The sequence below is a fragment of the Solanum stenotomum genome, chromosome 7 (genome assembly GCF_019186545.1).
Source record: "Solanum stenotomum isolate F172 chromosome 7, ASM1918654v1, whole genome shotgun sequence".
In the NCBI taxonomy this organism is placed as follows: Eukaryota; Viridiplantae; Streptophyta; class Magnoliopsida; order Solanales; family Solanaceae; genus Solanum; species Solanum stenotomum.
In genome coordinates this window covers 29,735,903-29,760,410 of record NC_064288.1, presented here as the reverse complement: position 1 = coordinate 29,760,410, position 24,508 = coordinate 29,735,903, and positions in this window count along the sequence as shown.

Below are 24,508 nucleotides of genomic sequence, written 5' to 3'. Positions count from 1 at the left end.
CCTTCAAATTCTGAAGAACTATTCTGAGATGACTGGCATGATCCTCTTCATTCCTTGAATAGATTAGTATGTCATCAATGAAGACGATAAAAAACATATCTAAATAAGGTTTGAAGACTTTATTCATAAGATCCATGAACATTGTTGGTGCATTGGTCAAACCAAAGGACATGACCAAAAACTCATAATGACCATATCGGGTTCTGAAAGCTATCTTTGGAATATCACATTCCCTTACTCTTAACTGATGGTAGCCTAATCTAAGGTCAATTTTCGAGAAACAGGAAGCACCCTGAAGCTGATCGAAAACATATCAATTATCGGAAGAGGATACTTATTCTTGATGGTACCTTGTTCAACTGACGGTAGTATATACACATCCTAAGGGAACCATCTTTCTTTCTCACAATCAAGACTGGAGCTCCCCAAGGTGAGACACTTCGTCGAATGAAGCCTTTATCTAATAGATCTTTTAACTGCTCTTTCAACTCTGCTGGTGCCATTTTTTATGGTGGAATAGAGATAGGACAAGTATATGGAATGATGTTTATGCCGAAGTCTATTTCTCTCTCAGGAGGGACTCTGGGTAGGTCATCAGGAAAGACTTCTGGAAACTCTTTTACTATTGGAACTGACTGAATGGGAGGTACCTCAACACTTGAGTCATTAACTCGGACTAAGTGATAGATACAACCTTTCGAAACTAACTTTCTTGCCTTAAGATATGAAATGAAACGAACCTTAGGCAATGTTGAACTACTACTCCACTATATGACTGACTCATTAGGAATCTGAAACTTGACAACTCGAGTTCTATAATCTATTGATACATAACAGGCATGAAGACAGTCCATACCTAGAATGACATCGAAATCTACCATGTCTAACTCAACTAAATCATTCATGGTGTCTTTGTGATTGATGGAAATGACACAATCACGATAAACTCGCTAAGCTAGATAGACTCCCTAACAGATGCAGAAACACAGAAGGGTTCACAAAGTTTCTCAGGAATAACGTCAAACTTATTTGCAACATAAGGGGTTACAAAATATAAACTTGCTCCTGGGTCTAGTAAAGCATAAACATCAAAAGCAAAGACTTTGATCATACCAGTGCCAACATCTGGAGAGTTCTCTTGCTCTTGGCGACTAGTGATTGCATAGAGGCGATATGCTCCTCCGCTAGTACCAGAAGTAGCTCCTCTAGGTACAGCCTTGTCTGGTGGGGCAACTGATGAAGACTGGGTTCTATTACCCGGATTTCCACTACCTTGCTTATTCTTAGGGCACTCTTTCATGAAGTGTCCCTCTTGCCCACACTTGAAACAACCTGTCTGGCCATCACGACACTTACCTAAGTGGTTTCTACCACATCTACCACATACAGGAGCCCAACTACCTCTTTGTGCCACACTACCTTGAGACTGTGTTGGTCTAGCTCTGAAGTTCTGCGAATTCTGGCCATTATACTCACTTTTGTTTCTGGGTACAGGTGCACTAGCAGATGATGGTGCAGGCCCCTTTTGCTTCTGAAAGGATGAATGATTCACACTACCTTTCTGTTGCTCAGAATCATACCCTGTCTTCGCTTTCTTATTCTTGAACTCCTCTCTATCTCTAAGCTTCTCTTCCTCTACCTGTTGCACATAGACCATCAACCTCAAAATGTCCACGTCCCCAATAAGCATTGCTCCCCGACTGTCTTTGCTTTATAAACGGCCCAACCCAGCTACGAACAAGCTTATTCTACTTCTCATGTCCTTAACCATCTCCGGAGCTTAACGGGATAGTTGGGTGAACTTCAACTTATATTCATGAACACTTAGAGAATCCTGCTTAAGTGTGAGGAACTCACATACCTTGGCCTCTTTCAGTTTCTAGGGAAAGAAACGCCCAAAGAAAGCTTTCTCAAAACAGGCCCAACTCGCAGGTGGTGCATCCTCAACTCTACCCCATTTCCACTTATCAAACCAGGTCCTAGCAACATTCTTCATCTGGTATGCAGCTAGCTCAACTCTCTTAGTATTAGGAACATGCATCACGTCGAATACCTTTTTCAGTTCCTCAATAAAGTTCTCTGGATCCTCAGTAGTGCTGGAACCAATGAAACTTGGAGGATTAATCCTCAAGAACTCACAAATCCTTGAAGTGTCAGCCTCTTCTTGTCAAGCTCCTCTCTGCTACCCAACCTGGTTAGTCACAGCTTGGCTCAACATGCGGATAGCCTCACGGAACTTAGCATTGGTGACTTCGCCTTGAGGTTGCACCTCAGGTTCATTGGGTAACTCTGGCTCTTGTGGTTCAACATTTCTCCTGGCTGGACAACCTCTAACTGCTCTTCATTGAGGCATAGTTATCTGAAACACGCACAAGCACGAATTGGAGGGAAACTTTTTAGAGATAAACTCTAACGCACGAGATGAATACGAAATAACTGAGATAATTCTTAAATATTGCAGCCTCCTAATTATAGATGTGGCATGCTTTACACCGATAACTAGGACTCTACAAACACGACTTCATAGACTCCCTAGGACTCTTGAACTTTGTGCTCTGATACCAAGTTTGTCATGGCGCGAGCCTAAACCCCGGACGTGGCTGGCACTCGAAGACCATTGGTCTGGCTTACTTAACTCAGCGAAAGACAATATTCATATGTATTATGATCAATGAACTTAACTGAACTGAATAATAAAATAACTGAGAATGTTTGAGAGATTAAACATTCAACTTGGCCAAAAGTGGCACCCCAAGTCTTTAACATAAGAATGATAACGCAAAGACTACTAAACTACTAAATGTCATTGAAGCCTTTAAAACAACTGAAATAGAAGTTAGGACAAACGCCACAACATCCTAATGAACTAAACTAGAAAGCAAATAAAAGAGTCCTCTAGAATGCAATGAGGCTCACCAACAAACCCTGAATGCTCAAGCTGGATCAACGAAGCGCTAGATGTTGATCCTGGTTACCTGCGTCTACATCCTAATACGATGCAGGCCAACTGGCATCAGTACATTGAATGTACGAGTATGCGAGTTGGAATGCTAACAAACATTGGCTCTAAAGAGATTATGAAAGAAACACTTACCTTGGCTCTTCTCAACTCATGGATACTCAACACAATATAAATCAATAAAACGCATGCGATATATATATATATATATATATATATACACAAAGCTTACAAAACAACTGAAAACAATCTTAGTTCGTTAAAGATAAAGCAATAACAAACTTAACTTTACTCATTTATAAAGTAATATAACTTCTGTGTGAGATTCTCTAACTGACAACCATCACTATGAGACTAAGTGATGGTACAACGTTTTACCTTACGTTGCCAAGGACGTCCTATACCTTGCCATCGATATTGAACCTGTACTACTAAGTGGATCCACTAGTCTATGCTAAAAAGCACTAAGGAATCATCTAAAAAGTATGATCCTTTTTATGCCTATTATGGCTACATGGTTTATGAGGGACTTGAGTTAATATGAACTCGCGTCACAATATCGGTGCTCAATACTACTCCCAAAATATACTTAGCTCATATGTTTTTTTTAAAAGAACTTCTTCTTTGGTTTGAGATAATTGCTCAAACTTAGCTTAAAAACTCTCTTGGAATCAATGTTCCCTTTTGCAGTTCAAAACTCTTTTGGAAATCTCAGTTTCCACGCATCTTAAATGTGAAAACATTTACTCTTAGGAATACTTAGTTCCCATATATCATTTTAAAGAGAATGAACTTTTCTCTTACTTTTTACTCAACTTCAATACTTAAGCCTTAAAATAAAGTTAAAATGTTTGTAAAAGACTTATGAAAACTTGAAATGAATTTCTCTTACTTTACTCTTGACTTCTCTTGACTTTGATCTTAACTGCTCTTGACTTGACTTTTAACTAGTCCTTGAATTGAATTATGGATTCAAGGATTATGATTTGGGTTTGGAAAGATCTCATGTTGTTTATGAATGGCTTTAGATAGCTAAACATGAGAAGAGACCAAAAATCAAGATTTGAAGGTGGGTCCGCTACGCGGAGGCATAATTAAATTTTGCTTCTGAAAACATCTTTTGAGGCAGAACACCTTGTGTCAGCTCCGCGATGCAGAGCAAAATTTTTCAATTCGAGGAACAGGTCGCGCGACGCGCCCCCACACTTAAATTTCGTCCGATAAAATTTCTTCTTCGTTTTCCAGCCCCAATTCACCCAACCTCGGTTTTTTTTCTCAAATTACCTTAAGATACAGATACCCAACAAATGTAACTAAGAACCTAACTCGAAACAACTCTATAATGTGATGTAACGAAATCAGAAACTTCTCATTTCATCCCAATTCAAGAACAACATTCAAATTCAAGAATTCATGTCAAGAACGTCAACTTTCAAACTCTTTAAGGACGAATTATGATGAACGAAACATGTTTTGTGCGTAGGTGAATGAACCCAATGCTATGAGAGACTCACATACCTTGTAGAGTCAATTCCTTGGCGAATCCGCAACCAAAATCGATCGTTCTTGGCGAATCTTATTTTACCTCTTCTCCTTTCTCTTGCGTTCTTTCTCCAAAAGCCCTAACTCTATTTTTCAAAATCGTAAACTGAACTAACTCAGTTTTTACCCCAATTATTTTATTAAAAATGGATTTAATTAATTGGGTAAGGAAAAGACCAAACTACCCTTCAAAAATCCGCATTGGACATTTCCTTAATCCAACAGCCCAACTTCTAAAGAGCATAACTTACTCATACAAAGTCAGAATCGTGCAAAATTGGCGGCATTGGAAAGATAATTCCAAGAGCTTTCCAACCATATTTAGAACTACACCTAACTCATCTTGAGCTCTGAGTTATGGTCGTTTGAAGTTGACCAAAAACTCACTTTAACTTACTTAGCTTGTTTCCAGATTTCCCTATACTTTCCAAAAGTAACTATTTCTAGATTTTTAAACTTCCTTCTAGTTCTTTCTAGTTTCGAGATACTACATTAGACATGTTGTAGGACTATATATTAGTTCTACATATTGTATTAGGTCACAATTTAATTGATTTAATACCAAAAACCAAATGCTAGGATATACATATGTTTCAACATATGACAAATCTGTTGCAATTTCTATTGTAAAATTCAACATTTTATCCAATAGAATATATATTTGTTCCCACAGATGACAATTTGATGGATGGGTTAACCGATAAATTAAGTAATTTAATAATGAAAAATATCAAATCGGACCATATTTTAGTATTTTGGACCATAATTAAGCAATAAAAAGATGCTACAACATTTGAACAACAATTTCATATGACAAAATGTACATATGTTGCCACATTTTAATTGAATTAATACCACACAGTGGTATGGGGTAAAACTGTAACTACATAATCTAGTTTGAAATCACAACTACATAATTCACAACGAATATCATCTTCATTGTCACTTTTCTAAGGCCAACATTCTTGCGAAGGCTTTGCTCATGTTGATGAACAATGCAACAAAAGGGTCTTTCTCCCAACACATGAGTTTCTGACACCCACATTCTACCTAAAACTTCTCGTAACTTATGTCGACATGTCCTGGTTTTTTGTGGCTCCGTTTGTTTCATGTTGGCAATGAATATTAAGCATTCTCCCATGGATCTAACACCCTTGAATATTGAAATTATGGCCAACGCACAGGATGCACCAATATGGCCTCCGTCTGCTGCTTGATTAATTATTGTTAATTTATTTGAATCATTATTGTTGAAAAACTCAAACTACAGAAGAAATAATACATTTAAAAGGTAGAAAACATTGATAAAAACGTGACTACATGCGAAAAACATTAAAAATTACCATGCCTTTTCTGTATATGGCTTCTGAATTTCCTGATGCTCTGCAAATATCCAGGAATGAAATGGATTTTTGAACTACTAACCAACGATTCACCGGTCATCTAAAATTAGGAAAGTCGACCAAAGTTACCTTTTGATATACAGAAGGTTCATTACTGACTTGATTAAGGATCGTGGAACTGAGAAATCAAATCGAATGGTTAGGAAATCAAATTAAAGAGCGGCAAAAATTGATTAATATACATACCTTAATTTAACATTCATTAAATCTTTGATGGAGCCGAAAGTAGTCCTTTCAACGATATCAATAAGTAGACACCTCGAAAGGGATTCAATGTAGTTTTTAAATTTTCATTTTTTACTCCTAGTCATTTTTGAAAATTTCTTTTTTCTTCCCAGCAAAAGTCTTATTTTCTCTTATAAGGAATGTAATGTATGTGAAAAGTTGCAACTTCTAGAGAAGAGTTGCAACTTTTGACTTTCCAAGTGCAAGTACTTTTTTTTATAAAAAAAGGTAAAATATGAAAAGTTGTAATTAATGATAACCTTTTTCTTGAATGTTGTTCCAATGAAAGTAATTATTGATTGTTCACACACCTAAAACGTAATTATAATTCGAAATATGCTCGAACATATGTGTTATTATGTTGTACTTGTAACACATAACTGACATATTTTGGAACATATGTAATAAATTGTTGTAAGATCTAACACATAATTGATATGTGTTGGAACAAATTTATGTTGTACTTGTAACACATAATTGACATATGTTGGAACATATACAATATTATGTCATAAGATCTAACACAAAATTTATATATGTTGGAACAAATGTAATATTCTGTTGTAACAGATTCACAATTATGTTTTAAAGATGCATCAGTTCAAAATAAATCACACATTTTATATAAATAACATAAGTTGATTCAAATTAAGATAAGAAGATACATCATCCTTAAATAAAATAACATGCATTAAAATTCAACAATACTTATGGAGCATTCTGATTTGGGAATGTAGTTCTTTTGTGGACAAAGTCCTGACATACGGAACACTTATTTTTTCTTGTTGGAAATGTTTCACAAATTCCATGTCGTCTCTTATATCTCCTTCTTCCAAGTTTGCTTGGATCAACATATGAAGGAGGTATTTCTCTCTATGTTTTATCCAAAGGGACGATCCAAGAATCTTCAACTGGCACCGAGTGAATTTCCTCACAATATGCAATTATGTATTTTTCCATAGAATACTATGGAGATGAGTACTCAAAAATCGGCACCATATTGGGATCGAAGCGCCGCGATGGCATGTGTACAAGGAACTTTATCCAAGTCAAAAATTCTACAAGTACAAGTTTTCTTTGTAGATCCACCGTAGCAGCATCACCCTGACAAGTGACACTGAACTTGTAGTAAGCAATTTGATGAGCCAAAAACTTATTGCCCGAGTTGACATGCTCTGATATGTCTTTTTCAATTGAAGGAACAAATCTAATTGTAGAGTTCACCAGCTCGATACGCCTCTGATAAAATTAAAGTGCAAATCTCCTATTTATTTCATCAAATAGAGTGACAATGGGAAATTCTCTTTCAACATCAAACATAGCATTCACCGACTCTCCAATGTTTGACGGCGTAATGTTATATCTACACAACAAAAAATCAAAAACAATAAAAAAATCATAAAATTACAATAAACTCAAACAAGATAGTATAGACAATAATATACCTATTTCCCGAAAAAAATGCCCTGCTCCATGTATGGAATCCAATTTGTTCAAGAGTTTCTGTCGCCTTTGGTACGAAATCTCTTATTTGATTGAAATGGTCATTGAACTCACATCTATCTATGCCTTTGCTGCTTTATAAATATGGGATACTACCTTTTAATAATAAAAGTTACGTCGAATATTTTTCCCAAGGTGTCTCATGCAACAACTATAATGAGATACAGGGTAGATAGTCGAAACCATGTTTCAAATACTTGGATGCTAAATAGTCACAACTCATCAGTATCGTCTACAAAGCTTCTCATATTTTCAAAAAAATATTTATATGAAGCATCGCATTCCTTGTCTACAACACAAAAAGCCACTGAAAATATATGATTCTCAGCATCTTGTGCCACTGCCAATATCAAAACTCCTTCATAATTGCTCCTCAGAAATGTCTCATCAACGGCTCGTACTTTTCTCATGTGTTGAAAACCAATCATCCAAGCGGCATATGATACAAAGAAGTATTTGAACCTCCCATTTTCATCAAACAACAATGTCGTCTTGCTTCCTAGATTTGCAATTTCAACCATATAACAGTACGCATTAAGCACTGCATACCAGTGCTCATATGTTCCCCTAAACAAAGACTTAGCATGATCCATTCCCTTATAAATCTTCCAATAGCTTACCTTACAACCCATTTCTGTGCGAAGTTGATTTGACATGTCTCTTGTGGATGGGCCTTTACCATTGGAAAACCTATTTTCAAAGTACTTGCATATGACTTTTGCCATGACATGCGTATTATGGCTCGTAAGATGCTCTGAACCACATGTATGGTACTTTTCATAGATTCTAATGACAAACATGTCGCTACTTGTAAATTTCACTGCCCTCAACCACCATTTGCACTCCGAATATGAACATTTAAAAGAAAAGACATTACGAGAATTGATCACCTTTATCAGTCTAAAATCTTTTTTCAAGCAAGCAATTTTCAATGAGTTTGCTAGTTTTTCCTTGTTCTTGAATGTCATTCCCTTATAAAAATTGGTTTCATCATTTCAAACATTATTCAAACGTGATGATTGAGAAGAAGCTGAATTGTTGCTGTCAATAATAGGTGTAGAAGGATTGGCGCTCCTAAGGTTCGACACTTCATCTTTTCCAATTTCATCATCGTAATTATTAATGTCCACAGTATCAAATTCATCATTTAACATATCTTGTTGGTCTTCTTCTAGCTTATGATTCTCCTCTATAGGATTTTCAACGTGGTAGACTCTTAATATGGGCCTCACTGCTCCTCCCATATAAACAAGCAAACTAGGTTGATCAGTTATTTTAAAAGGTAAGACCTTCTCATTATGAAAAAAACTGGAATGTAATCGATGACAAGATCTTTCGATTGACATTTTGAGTCCATAACTATGGATGACTGAATTCACAAAATCATCATACAAAATACTTTTTTCGATATTCATCCCTACCGACCCTTTCTTACCTTCCTTCCAATGCCAAATATATCAAATTTTCTTCTCGATCTATTCACCACAACAATCAATCCCTGTAAATAATCCCTCTATTTATTGTACCTAAAGAAATTAATTCAAAAAATAATTAGTACTAATGATAGAATACAACTTCATCATCTATTGTAACATATGAGTCTTATGTGGCAACATGTGACTATTCTTTTGTGACATAAAAGTCATATGTTACTACATATATATATTTGTTGCGACACATAAATCACATGTTGCAACATATGTATGCTATATGTTGTCACATATGACTGTTTTGTTGGAACATGCAAGTGATATGTTCCAACATATGACCATTTTGTTGCGACATAAAAGTCATATGTTGCTATATATAATATTCTATTGCGACACATAAATCACGTGTTGTAACAAAATGTGTAAGTTATATGTTTCAACATATGACTATTCTGTTGTGATATGTAAGTCATATGTTGCTACATATAACTACTCTGTTGTGACAAATAAATCACATGTTGCGACACATAAATCACATGTTGCAACATGTGTAAGTTATATGTTGCAACTTATGGCTATTTTGTTGCGACATGTAAGTCATATGTTGCAATATAAAACTATTCTGTTGCAACACATAAATCACATATTGAAACATGTTTAAGTTATATGTTGTAACATATGGTTATTCTGTTGCGACATGAAAGTTTTATGTTGCCACATATAACTATTATGTTGCGAAACATAAATCATATGTTGCAACATACGAATATTATGTTGTGATTGATATAACCTTTCTGTTGCAACACAAGACTATCATCTGTTCCAATAGTCAACTATTGCAACATATATAACCATCTATTGGAAGTGCTAATGCAAATATATCCAGATGATGATGAATGAATGATTCAAAGAACTATTAATCTTAACAAACAATGGTGTGTGAACACAATCACTTATGAAGTAATGTCAATTGATACAGAACAATATCTGGTCCACTGATTAGCTAAATTGATTCAATAAGAAGATAAGAAGAAGAAGAAGAAGCACAAGGAATAGCAATCAAGACCAACAATGTATGAACAATAAGAAGAAGAAGATGAAGAGAACGAGAAGAAAGAAAGCAAGAAAGAATGTAGCACACGAAGAAGAAGAATAAGAAGGAGGAGGAGGAGAAGAAGAGGAGGAATCTGGCGGGGAGGCGGGGGAAAAAGCTTTTATTTCTCCTTTTGGTTCGCTGGCTTCCCTCCAAGTTTTGGTTTCCACCAAATTTGGTTAAATTAGGTTTTAGTCTTTTACTCTTTTACCCCTCATTTAATACAATTAACCAAACTGTCAACTTAAAAACTTGAGGGCAACTCCCACAATCCTTAATTCTTAATTACATATTCCCTCCGTTTAAAAAAGAATGACCTAGTTTGACTTGAAATGGAGTTTAAGAAAAGAAATAAGACTTTTTAATCTTGTGGTTCTAAATTAAAGTTATGTTAAATGTACCAAAATGTCCTTTACTCTTGTGGACTTAAACATGTCACGTGAAAAGTTGAAGTTAAAGTGTTGCCAAAAAAGGAAAGGGGACATTCTTTTTGAAACAGACTAAAAAGGAAATTGGGTTATTCTTTTTGAAACAGAGGGAGTAATTGTTACCTACACACAATAATTAAGACTTATGTCACCACCATTTTATCTTGGCACCTTAATGTAACTCTTAATTCAAAGTTCCTAGAAACCTTAATCAACTATAAAATCATAATGTAAATTGAATTGTTTAATGGTCAAAACACAATTCATATACTTTTGAATTAAATAATTAGCAACTATTTATCAAAATACAACTTTGATTAATATATGATAGTTTGTGGCTAAAATCATCCCTCAATTATGACTCAAATCTAATGTACATTCTTATATTATCTAAGTGAGCAAAAAAAACATCCTTATACATACTGTTCAAAAAATAACAAGAATCATCCTTCAATTTATTTTTATTAAGAAATGACAGAACTAATAAAAATATATTTTTTATTTTGATCATGTCTTAGCCACGACGAGAAGATCAAAGTTACCTAAAAAGAATAAGGATATGGATAGGAAATGAAACTTTCATTTTCAGAATTTAAATTTTGTGTGTTGTTAGTTTGTATGTTTTTTGCATCATCAAGTAAATTGACTTGCAACAATACATAAGTCTTGAAATATTTATACAGTAGGTTTTGATGGTTAGAAAGTTTATATAAGAAAATCATTTTTAAAATATTACGCCCAACTACTTAGAGATTTTCTTTAGTAAAATATTTAGAGCGTATGTACGTTATATACAATGCAATTCACATTTTATACAATGTACAGAAATGTTGGAAATTTAGTGAAATTATGAGGTATTTAGTTATGAAAAAAAAATACTTTATTTGAATTTTCTTATGTTGGAGTTGTATTTAGTCATATTATTTACAAAGAATATTTACAATTCGAATATATTTTAACTAAATATAATTAAAATCCTCAATTTCTAAAAATTTGAAAAATCACCCAACTTGACTAGCTTAGCCATGTGTACATATATGATATATTCATTCAACTTAGCACATCTTTTATGTTGGTGGCGTGAGTTACTTAAAAATGGACAGAAGGATGAATCTTGCATTTTTTTAGATAGTGCAAGGATGTTTTTTGTTCACTTATATAACACAAGGATGTACTTTAGGTTTAAGTTATACTTCAAGGATGATTTTAGCCCAAAAAACTCTATATTGTATACTCACCTTTTTGATTTATTGTTAAATGGCACTCCACAAAGATAATTATAAAAATAATTGAAAAAATTTAAGAAATAATGAGTAAAATCGGTTATACCTAAAGTATAACTCTTTTGTAAGTTTTTTGTCTAAATTGTCACGTGTTTTATTCTTTACCTAAATTAATATCAATTGTTTATCAAAACACACTTTGAATGAATTAGTTGACTTAATGACAATCTTTTGTCACATGACATAAGTAGCAGTAGTAATTTTATCCTGATTGTTCATGTATTTCTATATTACGAATTATAGAGGAATTTTACATGAAGTTTTTGTGTTTCTATTTTCACCTTAATTATACATCATGTATGCATGAGATGTATTTTTGTTATTGGGTTAAGTCAAAGACGACCACTTTAGATGTCCGCATATTTCATTTGGACACCTTATCTTAGGTTGTTCCAATTGAACACCTTTATTAGTTAAAAAATATATCTATTGAACATTTTCTTACAATCAACTAAAAATAGAGAGTGTGTATCATACATTAGTGAATGACGTGATGTAGGGACTAATAGAAAGGCATAGAAAGGCATGTTGCATTGGGCTCCATAATAACAATCATATATATATATATATATATATATATATATATATATATATATATATATATAGCTAGATAAAAAAAGAAGTGATGTGGCACCTCTCAATGGTCTAGGATCCTATTTATTTTTTTTATGCTTTTTTTTTAGTTTTTTCATTCATTTTTTTCATTAATCAATTTATTAAATAATTAAAAAAAACAATCATATTCATTACATATAATTATATCATATGAAAGTTACAAAAAAACTCCACCTATTTGTATTCTCTAATTAAATATCATGTATCCTCAACTTCCTTCTACTTAATTCTTATGATTTAAATCATCTATAAATAGCAATTATCTATGGTGTTGTTGCATGTTCATTTATATTTTCTCCAACTTCATATTGTTAGTATTATTTTTTTTGTTTTTCAGTTTTATGAAGATTATAGATATATTTTTTAAAATTTCTTTTGTGTTACAATAGTCAAACAAAAGTTTATCAAGATGAAGAAGAAAGTTTGAAGCCGGTGTAAGATTCGTCAAAGGAGATGATTAGAAATTAATTTGCTACAACTCATCAAAATGAAGAAGAAAGTTTAATGGTGGTGGAAGATTCATCAAGAGTTGGTCAGAATATAATTTTAAAAAGTAGAAGTTTCAATAATTTACAAATATATAGATGCACTTATTGTTGCTTCTATAACTTTTCAATTAATTATTTATCATCAAGATATGTACCCTTCAAGAACAAGATTATATTACAAAGCACACTTTTTGTATCAAGGGCAACATGATCTTCAGCTGACTATTTTGTTGCTTAAATAATTTTTTTTTAAATATTTTCATCATACAAACTTTTGTCTTTTGAAAATACTATCCATACTCTATCGATATATATTATGTATATAACATGTTAATATGACATAATTTCTCGAATTCCATCATCTTTTGTTTAGTTACATCCGCTTCTTTTCATTCTAATTTGGATGATATAATACATTTTTTTTCTTTTGTGAAATTTGAATTGACTAAAAAAAGAGATGAGATCCCCTCCATTAAGTTTTTGTTTCGTATTTGTTAACACTTATGTAAAATTAGTCTATATATATGATTGTTGGATTCAATTTTCACAAAACATATAATTCTTTTAATTTAATGAAATTTGTCCGAATGAACCAAGTTTGTTCTGCCAATATCCAATTGCAATGAACATATTTTCTTAAGTTAAGAAATACTAAAAGTAGAAACATAATTATACATAGAGAAAATTGATATTTGTTTAATTAAGTTGATTATGAAACTGTAAAGATGAGTTTACTCTCTTCATTAATTAATTTGTTTGATAATTTAAAAAAATTATAATATTTATTACATCTCATAAATTACAAAAACCTCCATCTATTCACATTTTCTACTTAAATGACATATCTCATCAACTCCTTTCTATGATTCTCTTCATTACCTCTACATTTAGTTTTCCCAAAATCTAATGGCTTTAAATCTTAGTCTATCATCAGCTATTCAAGGTTTACATGTAAGAACATTTTCACGGATGCATATGTTTTTTCTCTATTTGTGGGTGTAAGCTTTTAGTAACAAGGCATACTCTAACTTTGTTCTTTTTTTTTTAAAAAAAATAGGGAAATACTATTGTGTTGCGTTTGTTTTTTTATTAGTTAGTTGATCCATCTCATGACTTACAAAAATCTTTATCTATTTATATTTTTTTACTTAAATAACATGTCTCCTCCATTCCCTTACCTAATTCTTTCTCTCTCTTTTTAAGACTTCTTCCCATTTTTTTTTCATTTACAGGATATATTAAAATTACTTAAAATTAAGTCATTTATCTATTACATATATGAGCGCTCTAAATAACTTTAAAAATGAATGATTTATTTTCTTGATGACGCAGTGTACGTATTCCGTATTTAAAAATTCATTTCATTTATAATTATTTAACATTGTAAATGAGGGGCAAAAATGAAAGAATTTTTCAACCACTCCCTTAAACTTTGAACAATTCACTTATTTTGAACCATGAAAAATGGCTCAACAATTCACTTATTTTGAAATAGAGGGAGTATATATTATTTATTAACACTCAAGATTTTTAAAGTTTGTACTAAAATAATGAAATATATTTTTCTATTTTCTAACTTTTTAGTAATTAAATAAAACGACCACAACGAAACATACAAAATCCACACTAAAATGAATTGACGTACTATTTTAGTGAAATATGAGTTATAAAGATAAATCTTTTTATTTGTGTGAAGACGAAAAAGAATTATAAATAATTTCGATATGATATAGAAACAGACAATAGCAAAAATTATTATATAGTAAGAGTCCTACTTATTCTTTTTCTCCTTTTCTTTTATTTTATTTTTTGCTTTTGTCATTATTTTTAGAATTTGATTTTCTCTAAATAATTACACATTTAGTGAGTTTTGTAACTCCTCAAGAGTTAACATTTTCATTATTTATTATTTGTATAATAATTCTTTGATAATTAAAATAAATAAAAAATGAAGATATAATTTTTTATCAAGTTGTTTTTTGAAACATTAATATTGATTCTTTTCAATTTTATTATTAGGATTTTATATATTTATCTTTTATTCGTTCTTTCCTTTGTATTACTATTGGCATGCCTTTTGTTATTTTTCATATTTTAACTTGCACAAAAATAAAGACTTTTAAAAAATATTCCGTACCTAACAAGTATGATTTTTTGTTAAATAAATCATATTGAGGAAAGATTTAAAAAAGGTCTAAGTTCAGTAGTTCCTCATAAAAAATAAATGAACCGCAAATAGAAAATTAAGCAGAAAATTAAGTTAGTATTTTTTTTTTCAAAATATAAAACATGGTTTTTTCACCCCAACAAAATAATAAGAAAATTGTATCTTATAAATTGAAACAATTATGATAAACATTTTAAAGTTTTTACCTAAGTATTGAACATATTTTATTTTTTTTTAGTATGTGCTACTTTATAAGAAAATTTTATCGCTAAAATAGTTGTTATGATCGCGCGAAGCGCGAACACGTTAACTAGTTAAAATATAAATTAGAAAGAAAAATAAAATAAAAACGATTGTATGATTTAAGCCAAAAAAAATTAGAGAAAACCTTCCTTCCCCTTTTCATCTTTACCAGAACATCAAACTCACCCACCAATGTCCATCCTTCCCCTTTTCTTATTTGCCGGAACACACAACCGGCTAAACCCAACACACTCCGATAATTATCTTCACTTCACCTTTTTTCTCTCAATTGTTAATCATAAATGGATTTTCTTTCCACTCATACACCTTTCTCATGTCCTTTATTCTGACACCCATCAACATTGTAATTCTCATTTCTATCAAAGTCACTCTCCTTTACCAATATTAATTCACATTTGTTGATATTATTTTCATCTTCTATGTTGTGAGCTTCTTAGGGTTTGAATTTCTTAACCATTTTGAAGAAATAATTTCAAAATGTATTAGCCTTGCCAGAAAAATGAAGTTTTTGCCGGAATTGTTTTTGACGCAATTTGATTTTTATTTTTTGATAAGTTTTTCTTCTACTCTAATGAAAATCTTTATCAGTGAACTCATTTGATTTTTTGCTTAAGTGATGCTTCTCCGATAAACATAACAACAACGATGATATTGATGATGGGGGAATGATGCTAAAAAAAGAAAGAATGAAGGATCATATGGAAAAGGGGTGTATCGAGGGATGGTGGCGAAGGAATTTGCCTAATGAGATTCAAGGTAATCTTGGATTGAGAAGTTAAATTGGGGAAGATGACTGACAACGATTTTTTTGTTTTTTTTATCTAATCAAATTATGTTTTTTCTAATGTTGATATGTCCATTTTTGAATTGTCCGAAAAAAATTGATGTCTTCAAGCGCTTCTTAGATGTGCATTACACCGATGATGCCATGTCATCAAAAAGTATTCAATAGGTACTGCTTTTGAATGGCAGAAGTGTTCAATAGGTATAGCCCATTGTTAAGGTGTCTTTGTAAATTATACAAACAACTTTAAGGGGTCGCAGATGACTTAAGTCATATATATATTACCTTAAAAGAATGAACTCCTAACTTGAATTACTATAATATCTCTAACTTAGGTTGTGACTTTTCCGATAAGTTGTCACTTTTTTCAAAGAGTTGTCATTTTTTGATGAGTTATTACTTTTTTAAAGGGTTGTGATTTTTCGATGAGTTGTGACTTGTTTAGTAAGTTGTGACTTTTGCAAAGAGTTGTGACTTTTTCGATAAGTTGTGACTTTTCCAAAGGGTTGTGACTTCTCGGAAAAGTCATGACCTTTTAGATAAGACACAAGAAACATCCCTTTGTTGACTATAAGTAGAGGGGTTTCCTCTCAATTTTCCACCACAATTTTTTTTAATCTTCTACTCTTCTTCTTCTTGCATTTTAAATTTTTTTGTGTGATTTATTGTCGTTGAGTGAGTTCAAAATTTAGTGAAATATGAGGTACCACTATTCTGATGAAGTAAGTCATTCTATCCTAAGAGGGTATATTCCATAACCTCGAGTACTTGAGGAAAATAATTTTGATGATATAATAATTATTTCTTCGCTTAATATATACATTAGTATGTAATGTTCCAATATACGAAATTAACATGATGTAGTCTAAATTCATTTATTTTTGTTAACAATTTCTCTTGTGATGTAGATATATGCTTCTCAATATCTTTTTCCAAAATTTAGAGAATTGTCATGATTTGTTTTTTATGTTCAAGACAAAAGAATGACTTTGTTTATCAATGCTACTTATGTGACTTATACTCTCATGAAGTTTGCTTCAAAATAGTTATTACAGTATAAACATTGTCTTTTGCTTTACTTATTTACTATTTTTTAATATTTCAGTATTTTGGACGAAGAAAAGTTCATATGACCAGTAAAAACGCCAATTGAAGTTTGTATTACTTTATTTTTTATTATTTATTTTATAGCTAATTTTATGAAAAAAATATTTTCATTAATGCAAATATATATTTATATTTGGATAGGTATTTGTATTTTAATTAAAGTATTATATATGTCACAAATGTGTTATCCAGTTAACAAGATCTTTTAACTTCAAAATATATTATTTTAAAATATTCTGAGTTTTGTTTTAAAAAAATAATCTAACAACAAATGTTAAAATATGTGAATATATAAAATGTAGTTGTTCTCTTCACATGTTCATATGGCATCTAAACAATTTAACGTGGAATACACATGCAAAGCAGATCTGGTTAGATGACAGGAAAAATACAAAACAAATAATGTCTATAAGGTTATATTAGTGAGATAAGACTAACTAAATGATTGAACCTCATCAAATTGAAATAAATATATACATTATTGTATTTAACTAATAAATTTTTTCATTGACCATCTTCATAGGTTTGCGTGAATAAAAGATAAATATGACAGTACATATTGAACATTCACAAAAGAATCTGCAATATTATTTTTTGCTAAGCATATTATTCAAATCTTGAAATTGATAATCGCGTGCAACGCACGCGTCAAAAAACTAGTATATATATATACACTCACATTAGTATTGATGTACGTGCGTTGCACGTGAATTCCAAACTATAACACTACTTTTTAAGATGATGTCAAAATTTAAACAAAAGATATAAATGGAATAATAATGTATAAGTTCCTATAAATAATGTAAGATGGTGTGACATCTCTCTGTCGCCTCTAATTATATTTATCTTTTATGTTATTGTCGCGTCCCATTTTTTTTGCAAAATAGGTTTTGTGCATGACCTAACAACTCTTTTAGAATTTTTATTTTAAAAAAAGAGTCATCACATAACGAATTAAAGGAGTGTTAGGGCACCTATCTAACCTAACTAATCTATCTAAAGGATCTGTGAAATCATAGATTTGGGTAAGAGTTCAAATTACTTCGAGAGGAACGTGTTAAGCACCCCTCGAGGTCCACGAATGTGGGTCACGGTCATATCACATACAATTTATGTGGGTGGTTACAAGTAGCAATTAATATCACTAATTATTAATTAAATAATTAAGCTAAGTGATTAAATGAACGTTATAAATAAATTAAAAATTAAACTTATTATAAAATAATATATTGTGGATGTCCACCACATTAAGAAGTTACTCCAGTACTTTCCTCCATTATGAAGATAATCAGGACCTCCATAACCTCCACCTTCATAACCATTATTCTTGTAACCTTTCACTTCCATAACCTCCCCCATTATATTCATGTTAATGTCATGTTTATGACTAACCTTTTGTATGACTCTATGTTACGCTATAAATAGTGGACATAAGGGTTCATATTGTAGACGCTTGAAGGCTTGGAATAATAAGAAAAGCTCTCATCTCTTGTCTCCCTATTTCTATTGCTTTCATCTTCTATATTTCTTGTTTTATTTTGCTTTAGTTTTACAACATGTTATCAGTACGAATCTTCTACCATTGCAGGATTGAAGCAAAATAAATAAAAAGAGGTAAAATAATTGTGTTTATTTTTCTCTCGAGTACAAGGTAAATTATTGTGGAATCTATTTTATATATTACTTGTGAACAAGGTAAATGATTAATATTATTGTTACTGTGCATTGTCTTCACCTATGACTATATATACTTTCTTTTGTATGTGAAACTTATTTTATATTTTATTTATGATTATGCTCACTGTTTTGGTTATTACATAATTTTTTGATTTATTTTGTTTTGTGTGTGAAATATTTTGGGCTCACATGAAAATTGAAAAAGGGGTGGTGGTAGTGAACAATTTTATTTTAGTGTTATTCGAACTATTATTTTCTTAGTGTGCAATTGATTCTTTGATTTATAATGGTAATTCACTAGCTAAATTATTATGCACCAGACATAATATAATATAATGTTATATGTAACTCTCTGTTTTGACAAGTTTAAGATATTAGTACATACTTTGTTGAGAATATCTTTATTGTGTTTCTTTTGAAATATATTTATTTGTGCATGTTAATCACAAAGTGACAATATTTCTTTTAAGGCTCAATGGTGAGTCCTATTATATTTGGCTTATTATGTCATTAATTGAGGATAAGACGAAGGATTCAAGTCCTATTGCACCAAGAAGGTACTACATCGAGTGAGAGTCCTGGTGCATCATGATAATAAAATGTTGGGTTGGATCCCAACAAATAATGACCTAAAATGCCTTCTTATGGGTAAGATGTTGGGTTCAAGTCCCAACGTTATATAATGACGATGTAATGATGACTGAGCATATTGATATGCTTTTGATAAAGTCATGAATTTTTTTCAATTGATTTTCTCTATTCTCTTATGTGAATGTGGCAGCAGTATATAATGTGTCTCAAAATGACAAGTGGTTAAAAGTATGACTATGAGTATGGTAAAATGTAAATGGTCAATTGTGGTAATTAAAAGAAAGAACATTATAGGTTCTTAAGATGGTCCTTCAAATGTGAAGGTAATTTTTAACCATCAAAGTGGTATGAAAGGTTATTGGTCACATTGGGTTGGTGCAACTCAATTTGAAAGTTTTGTAAATCCTCCATCAAAATAAAGAAATACAAAGTGGTAGTACATTTAGTAATTTTAAAGTGATGTTGAGGTGGGTCAAATAAATTTAATAATATCAAAGTATGACTAATAAAAACATATGGAGCATGTACAAATGGTTATGGTCATTTCTTGAAGAGAATGTGACTTGTGTTCGTTTGGATAAGGACATGTTCATGTATGGTTAGATAAATGTCACATCTCACCTCTACGGAAGGTTTGACATATTGCAGAAAATATATATATTGACATGGATGGTCATATACTTTGAGTACTACACATATATTGTGGTATGTTTTATCATGAACTGTTGGAGGATAAAATAAATTAATAATTCTTTCCTATAAAGGTTGTGGCCATGACCAAAATAAATATTGTTGTGTGGCAACACAAATTTGTCATTGGTTGTCAAGAAATTTGTCTTGCATGTGATAATTTTAATCATGAAAATAGTAATAATTTACTCCTTCAAGGAGTTGGTCACCATAAGAATGGTTGTGTGAAATTTGTGGCAATACACAAAATTAATTGAAAGTTTTGGAAGGACTAATTTTTTACTATCCCTAAAATGAAATAGTTCATAATATTGAGGTTGTAGTAAGTCTCAAAAGAAACTTTTTACGTTTCGGAGGAATTGAAAAGAAAAATTATTATATTGAGACTGCAAATTATTGAAAGATTAAATATCTTTAGATTACTACAATCAAAGCGGGTTATGAATATTTACATAAAAGGTTACCCGTGTTTCTATTGTTTGTCGTATAAAGATATGGGTATGATGAAAGAATCACATGCAAAAGTAAACTAGAAGTTTACTAGAATAAATATCAGTTGGCATAACCGGTTGACCATTCTGGTTGAGTTTTGATGCAAAAGATATTGAGAATTCACGTGACTATATGTTTGAAGAAATAAAAGATTCTTCAAGAATTCTCTTGTGTTTCTTGTTCTCATGATAAAATGATCATTGTACCAGTTAAGGTTGGGATTGTATTCCCTGAAATTATTTGGAACATATAAAAAGGTGAATATGGGCCCGTTCACCTGTCATGTGGACGATTTACTATTATGATTTAATAGATGCATCTATGGTATGGTCACATGTGCATTTGTATCAACTTATAAATTGGTTTTTTGTAAGGTTGTTTGCTCAAATTGTTAAATTAAGAGAAAAGTTCCAAACTATAAAATTATGTTGATAAAATTGGTTGGTTTAGCATATTTTCCTTCAATTATAGCTAGACCATTGATTATGAGAACAAATCTCTCAAATAAAATTTGGTATGAGATGAGTTTATTTAACATGTATGCATCAAGCCAAAAAGGTTCTCCCATCACAATTGGTTCAGGGTCAAGAACCAAATAATTTCCATCTAAAAATTTGATGTGTGCACATATGATTTTATCGCTTCACCACTCACAAAGATGGATCCCCAAATGAGGTTGGGGGTAAATGTTAGATTTCCTAACATTAGAGGGGGATGTATTTAGCAGCTGAAAATTATGTGTGAGGTGAATTATCTAGATCCTCGATAAAAAAATGTGAACTTGAAGTTCAAGAGATAATTCATTTGTAAAATGTTGCAAATAATTTGTCAGACATATTTGCTGACCCAATATTTCAATTAAGGTGCAAATGCTCCAATAAATAGTCCTTGAGGGATAGAGTCTATGGTATGCCAAAAGCATGATAGACCAATCGATTTCAAACATAAAACTCCTTGAAGAAGGAGAGGAGCAAATTATCAAAATGGTCATGATAATGAGATAAGTGCTTTAAAGGAGCACTATGACATAACACTTCATAAAACCTTGTCAAAAGTTCAAGTACCTGAATATGATGAAAAATGAAGAGATCTCGATAAGTTATGTCAGATTGTAATCGAATTAGAATGATCATCGACAGTATCTTTGATATGAAGTAGCACTCAATGCTATAAGTGGTTACGAGGATCTTAAATTTGAATTTATCATATAATATGGACAGATAAATGATTGGCCAAATAAAATGCACTATTCAAGTATATTTTGTTTCACTTAGAAAAGTGATGATTTTGAACTTATAGTTCATAGATCAAAATATATGTCAGTGGGGTACAAATGAATCATTGTGCAAAAGTATAATCGTAAGATATAAAGTATGGTTTGTGCCTTTGGGTATAAAGGGTTTTCGCAGAAGTCCTGACATTATTAAATGGAGATATGTTCTCCAGTGGTGGATGCAATGAGACTTGTTTCAGTCTGGAAATAGATGAAATACTTGAATATGTATAATGACTAATTATCATGTCTAACTAGACGATGAAGGTTATATGAAAATTATTGAATGATTTAAAAGGTTTTAAAACAATTCCATTGAGTACCCAATGGTTCTGAGATTGCTTAAAACAAAGAAAGAATCTTTTCAACCTAATGAAAATTATTTAAAATGTCATGTATTAGTGCAATTGGTGCACTTACAGATTGCTGGTTATGCAAATGCTAGAAGATTAATTGATATACATAATGAAAGTTATGTGAAACAATTGTCATATTAACATTCAAGTTATGCCAAGAAACTAACAAAGTAAGTGACTCAACACATAGAAGATGTGTGATTTTCTTTGAGAAGAAAAGACGAGGTTCAATAAAATTGAAATGATCAATCTCCAAGTAAAAAATGATTTAATTATGTACATGAAGAATATTTAATTGATCCGCATAAAGCTCGATCGCAAATGGACTATTTATTCACATATGAAGGCACAACAATATCTTGGCATTCAAAGAATCAAACATTGGTAACCACTTCTTCAAATCATGCATAAATAATATTGATCTATGAAGTAAGCCAGGAGTGTGTTTGGTTGGAATCATGATCTATCAAAATCAGAAAATATGTGATTTTCCTTTGGCAAAGGATATTCTAGCCACCATATACGAAAATAATATTGAAGGGAGGATACAATCAAAGAAGATCGGACAAAATATATTTCACCAAAAGTCTTTCTTACATATGATCTTCAACAAAATGGTGAGATAGACGTTCAAAGATCCATTCAAGTGATAATCTAGTAAACTTATTCACTAAAGATTGTCATCATCAATATTTCAGAAGTTGTGATACAAGATTGGAAATGCATTGTTTTCGAGATATCAAGTAAAGTTTTTATCAGGGGAGAAAAATACGTGTTGTACTCTTTTCCTTAATCATGGTTTTATCCCAATTGGGTTTTCCTCGTAAGGTTTTTAACGAGGCAGCATTCAAAGTGTATTAAAAGATATGTGTACTCTTTTTCCTTCACTAGAATTTTTTTCCCACGTGGTTTTTTCCTAGTAAGGTTTTAGCGAGGCATTTATCTATGGACATCCAAGGAAAAGTGTTATAAAATAATATATTGTGAATGTCCACTACATCAAGAAGTTACTCCATCACTTTCCTACATTATGAAGATAATCATAACCTCCACCTTTATAACCATTATTCTTGTAACATTTCACTTCCATAACCTCCCCCATTATATTCATGTTAATGTCATGTTTATGACTAACCTTTTGTATACCACTATGTTACACTATAAATAGAGGCATAAGTGTTCATATTTGTAGACACTTGAAGACTTTGAATAATAAGAAAAGCTCTCATCTCTTGTCTCCCTATTTATATTGCTTTCATCTTCTATATTTCTTGTCTTATTTTGTTTTAGTTTTACAACAAAACTAAGATTAAACAATTAAAGAGAGATCAGCAAGGAGAAAAAAAATACACAATAATATAGAGGAAAGACATTTTTAAATTAATTAACTACCCCAAATAAATACACACAACAATATATAAACAAAAGAAAATGTGAAAACCTAAGTTAAATTATCCCTTTTTGGATCAGCGCCGACTTATTCGGTGTGACAAGACAAATCAAGGTTTGTCTTTTTTCTGCTCGAGTCAACTTCCATCATCTCCAATAAAGGGTCTATCTAACCCTATCCCCTCCCACATGCATTACGTCCTAGAATGTGCCTTGTGTCCCACTTAATGTTCAAGAGGCATTGTACTTCTATTAAGGTGGTTTTATACTAAAATAAAATATAAGTTTCTTAATTAGACCCCTTAAACATCAAGCAAAATAATTTGGACGAGCACTTAGCACATAAATCTCATATTGGCCTCTAGGTTTAGTGATTAGCATGCTAGCAAACACACATAGATAGTGAAAGTGAAAGGTCTCATGTTAGTGTGTGCAAACAAACATAAAAATGGGTATCATAACAATGTAATAATTAATTTTTAGAAGGGGCAGAAAAGTAAATACAGAGCAATAAACAATTTATTAGTTGATTTTAAGTGGCAAAACAGTATGCATAAATTAATTACTAAGCAAGATTGAATTAGAGGGGCAGCAAGCATTTAAAACAGTTTAGATTTTAAGCATGATTATTATTAAGCTGATTTAACTTTTAAAACGAGCAGGGAAATAATTAAACATTAACAGAGCAAAAACTATCATGCTGGAAATAATTATTCAGTTATTAATATGCTGGAAAAATTGTCGAAATC